The sequence below is a fragment of the Talpa occidentalis genome, unplaced genomic scaffold, assembly GCF_014898055.3.
Source record: "Talpa occidentalis isolate TD23 unplaced genomic scaffold, MPIMG_talOcc4v2.1 talOcc4.6, whole genome shotgun sequence".
Lineage (NCBI taxonomy): Eukaryota > Metazoa > Chordata > Mammalia > Eulipotyphla > Talpidae > Talpa > Talpa occidentalis.
Genome location: NW_023604972.1, coordinates 76,651,521 through 76,656,736, shown reverse-complemented (window position 1 = coordinate 76,656,736; position 5,216 = coordinate 76,651,521). Strand labels below are relative to the sequence as shown.

General features: G+C 39.8%; 1 pseudogene; it reads left to right on the top strand.

Annotated features, from left to right (window-relative positions):
• Positions 1 to 3,958: 3,958 nt before the first annotated feature.
• Positions 3,959 to 4,591, top strand: LOC119260395 (60S ribosomal protein L15-like; annotated as a pseudogene).
• Positions 4,592 to 5,216: the final 625 nt, after the last annotated feature.

Genomic DNA, 5,216 nt, shown 5'->3' with positions numbered 1-5,216 from the left:
ACGATTTTGGTCTCACTTGTAATGCAGCTGGGCAGTTCTCTGTGTGCTCAATTATTATCAAGAAATGTATAGATTTCCTAAATAGTAAATACACTGGCTTTATTTAAATGGATTTAGAAGGCTTAACAGTCAGATAAGTTTAGAATCTATTTTTAAATGTCTAAGTTGCACATTTTTAGTTATCAGAATGAAACCATATTTTGTGTATAAAATGAAGTTAAAATGAGAAAAGTATCTGAAATATTTGAGTAAAGGGGAGAACATTGACTAGTGCTTAGTAGGTTTTGAAAAGCCCAAAATAATTCCAAATAATGTATTTTTTAAATGAACACATATTTTACGAAGCAATGACTAATTGAAGACAAGTTCACAAACTGGAAGCTTGTTGAAAGCTTCTATGTGGGAAAATAAAATAATGAAAGTTGAAAAAATAAAATGCTTTAATCATTTATAAAAGTCCAGTGTGTGGTTGGTTTCATACTACTGAGTACTGATCGTGCTGGTGAGCCCCCAAAAAGGTGAATAAGGCTTCTTCTCATGCACATAGAACTGGCTCTAGATGGTTGTGTCTTTTTTTTTTTTTAAAGATTTATTTGTTTATGCATAGAAGAGCTGGGGTACAGGCCAGAGATATGGGGGTGGGGGGAGAATTCACCAGAGACAGAGTGGGGAACAGAACAGGCAGACTGACTGAAGTACACTGCTGAAGGGAACAGCGGGGCGAGTCAGGAGAGGTCTGCTTTGCCATGTGGGTTGCTCCCGGGCTGGCCAGGAATCAAACTTGTGCTGCAGTGGCTGCAGATAGCATCATAGGTTGCGTCTTAACCCTTGCCCCACCAGGGAGGTCCTAGATGGTTGTGTCCTGAGTGATAATCTGAGTTTACCAATTCCAGAGTACCCATTTTTAAGACCATGATATTGTCAAATTATCTCACTTTAGTACTTTTCATTAGTGAGTCTTTACATAGAGAGAGAGGGAAAAATCAAAACTACTTTATCAATGTGGTGGCCATAAGTGCTTTGCATTGTGATTTGCTGTGCTAATGCTAGGGAAGGCTGCGTGTGGATGATAGGCCATATTATAGTCTCTACTGCAAAATTCCAGGCTGCACAGGGATCACACAAGGACAGCAGGAATCAGCAAGAGTGGATTACTTTCAAGAAGGCTCCAGATGGGATTTTACTTACATATTTAGATTTCATTTGTAGATTCATCTAGTTTTGATGTATCAGACATCCATAAATAAACAAAACAATAATGACCTAGATCACTGTTTGGTGATTTATAAGGTGTATCTTATTTTTCTATCATGCTTTGTGATTTTCTACAAATTCTTTTGGGAGAGTAGAAAAATCACATCTCTCATACCTAATTTAAAGAATTTCCAACAATATTAATTGAATATGTTTGATTAAATTTACTGTTTAATAATGAGATAAAAAAATCTTGGACAAGGTGAATATTTTAAAAGCACTGATCTTTATGTCAGGGATAACTTCCCTTGTCACCTGTCAAAAATCGCAAAACCATTTCCAGCTGCTCCAATGTACTTTTTGCTTTTTTTCTCCTTTTAGCTTTTATGACTACCTAGCATGTTTAACACCTCATTCATTCTGTTTGCTTTCTGTTTCCATCTATTAAAATGTAAACTTCCTGAGGGCATGGATTCTTCCTGTTTGCTCTCCATTGCCTACAATAGCGACTGGCTCATAGTTAGCATCAAATAATTTTCTGTCAAGTGGGTCAATTCGTGCGTTTGAAGAGACACAGTATTCATCCATTTGACATTTATTAAGTTTATGCTGTGCACATGTGACTCACTCGTGTGAGTACAAACTTTAGTTTGTGAGCCCTTTGTTTAGTTAACATTTTATTAAATGTATAATTCCAAATGCTCTTATGTCTAAGGAGCCTGTGATTTTCAGTGTTGGTTTTCACTAGGATCTGAGAATTAACACACATTAAAAAGATTTCCACAGGCATAATTTAAATACTGAGTATCTGTTAGAATAGCTTTAAGTGATCATGTGCTTTTTTAAAAAACATGTTTATTGAGATAAAGTTGGCTCACATTGCTGTGTCTTTGAGAAGGTATAGATTCACCACAAATGCTGTCTTCACACCCTGCCCATCAGTAACCCTCACCATATTCCATTGGGCTTGCTCCCTCCCCAACTCCTACCCACCAACCTCTCCTTCAGGTTGCCTCAGTTTTGCTGTTAGATGTTATAAGTTCATTATTAATTCATTTTTTAAAAAGATTTATTTATTTATGCATACAAGAACTGGGGTACAGGCCAGAGGTGTGGGGGGCAGGGTGAACGGATTCACCAGAGACAGAGTGAGGAACAGAACAGGCAGATCAACTGAAATACACTGCTGAGGGGAGCAGTGGGCAAGACAGGAGAGGTCTGCCGCACCATGTGGGTAGCTCCCTGGGTGGGGATCGAACTCATGCTGCGGTGGCTGCGGACAGCTTCATAGGTTGTGTCTTAACCCCTTGCGCCACCAGGGAGGCCCCTTTTATTAGTTTGGTTTTGACTGACCCTTAGTTATATTTTTCTATATCCCACATATAAAGACAATCCTATATTTGTCTTTCTCCTGACTTCTCTTAGCATAATCCTCTTCAGTTCCAACCTCATTGTCCCAAATGGTAAGAGTTAGTACTTTATTATATAGCTGAGAAGTAGTCCTTTGTGTGTGTGTGTGTGTGTGTGTGTGTGTGGTGTTTTCTTATCCACTTCTCCATCCTTGGACACTTAGGCTGTTTCCATAATGGCCATGTGCTTTTCAAGAATGGCAACAAATCAAAGAGAAATCTTCAAACTCTATACATCATGATATACTTGGTCAAATTAGACCATGCTTTCTACCACTTGACAATTTTGAAAGGCTCTTAAGATGTGGGGAACATGTGCCTGGACTTCAAAGCTGACTCTAACATTTACTGTTATTTGGGGCATATTCCTTAGTCCTTTTGTATTTCAGCATCTGCAGCTGAAAAGGTGAGTTGAGGTAAGGATGAGATAACACCTGTACAGTGTTTAGGACAGTGCCTCATATGTGCTCACTGATGACACGTATGATGTGGGATGTACCTAGCTCAAATCAGTGTCCATGGAGGTATCCCTAGCTTTTCAAAAGTTCACATTCTAACACTGCGCTTTTATGAAAACCCTATATTTTCCTACGTTTTTTTCCTAACAGAAAGGAACCTGAAGAGGATTTCTGCTTTTACAACAAAAAGCCAAAATAGCATCGAACATTTGTTGTGGGCTAAGATATTATAGAAGCCGCACCACCCCACAAAGCAAAAGTGGCACTGCCATGCTCCTGCCTGGAACTATTTTATATAGGCTGTGCATTTATTATCATTCCTGTTTTTACTATATGTTAGTGGGATTTTAGGTTTGATTTGTTGTTTGATATGACTTGTTAGATTATTTTGAGTGACTGGGAAAACTTAAAATTTTTCCATATAAATGAATGGTAACTGTTTATTTGCTTTATGCTGTTTCACTTTACAAAAATTTTCACGGGAACACTGCTTTTACGTAGAGGGGGAAACATGTACTTAGCTTGTTTTTGCATTTTGTTTGTATGGTGTTTATAATATTCTCTTAGATGAGAAGCAAGTGGCATACTGACAGATATTTAATGCACTAACACTCAGATGCTTTCTCTTTGGTTTCAAAACTAAGCAGTGTATCATTCATATAATGATTATTAAATGATGCCTAATTATCCTAGTTCAATGTTGTTTTCAGTGCCAGTGACTATGTACACTATTTTCCAGAAAGAAAAACAAAAAGGATTCAAGACTTTGTGGATTTTGTGGATTCAAGAATTTAGGGAGACATTTTCAGGGGCATTTCCCCTGTGGACTTTTGCCTGGCATGGTGCTGGGAGTAGAAAGTAGGAAAAGCAACCAGAGGCTTTGAAGATTAAAAGTGGCGGAGCCCTTTCCATCCAGTGGCAGCCATCAGGGAAGCCAAAATGGGTACTTACAACTACATCCTGGAGCTATGGAGGAAGAAGCAGCCCAGCCCGATGTAATGCTCTTTCTTCTCAGACACGTGGTTGGCAGGACTGCCAGCTCTTAGCTCTGCACAGAGCAGCCCGCCCCAGTCGGCCACATAAAGTGTGCAGCCTGGACATAAGGCCAAGTAAGGTACGTCATATATCCAATTGATGTGCGCCATGGTGGCTGCAAACATCCAGTTCACAGGGTGCAACCTATGGCAAACCTGCACATCATGGTATGAATCAGCTGGTTTACCAGAAGCCCTCACTCTGTTGCTGAGGAGAGAGCGAGACACCACTGTGGGGCTCTGAGAGTCCTGAATTCTGTTAAAGATTGTTGAGGTTATCCTCATTGACCCATTCTGTAAAGCTGTCAGAAGAAATCCTGACACCCACTGGCTCACTACTCCAGTCCACAAGCACAGGGAGCTGCAAGGGCTGATATCTGCAGCTGTAAGAGACAAGATCATGGAAAAGGGCCTCAGGTTCCACCACACTGTTGGTAGTTCTCTCCATGTAGCTTGGAGAAGGCACAATGCTCTCCAGCTCTACCTTTATAGCTAACAAGTGATATTTGTAAAATTCTTACCTATCTAAAAAATAATTTAGGATACTCAACAATAAAAGTTGCAATGGAATCTTGAATATTGCTTCTTGGTAAAGGGATCTTGAATCGGTCCCCTGAATTTCTAAAGAAGCAAAGAGTGGTGAGCAAGTGTTGTATAGACAGAGACCTTGGTTTGAATCCCTCTACTTATTAATTAGCTATAGATTTTGGGCCAAATTGCTGAATATCTCTTGAACTCTTAATTTTCTCACTTGTGTATTGGCTATGAAAGTAACTTCCATCATGCTGGTAAGATAAGATGTAAGTTACATCACTGCACTGCACTGGTACATAAAATCCACATGGTTCAATGTTGTCACAGTACATTGTCATGATGGGTAATGCCAGGATTGACTTTGAAAGAGTCAGGGACTAAATGAGCACCTAATATAAAGCACCTAGCACATAGTACCTGTTTGTAAGACGTTCTTACCTACTTCCATGGCTTTCTTGGGAATGGGTGCAATTCTCATCCTTCCTGGGAGAGTAATTCCCCATCTACTCCCTCCTCTCCTCCCAGGCAGCATCTCCTCACTTCGACTCCATGAGTGCTGCTCGCGCTGTGCATCTGCCCACATCTCA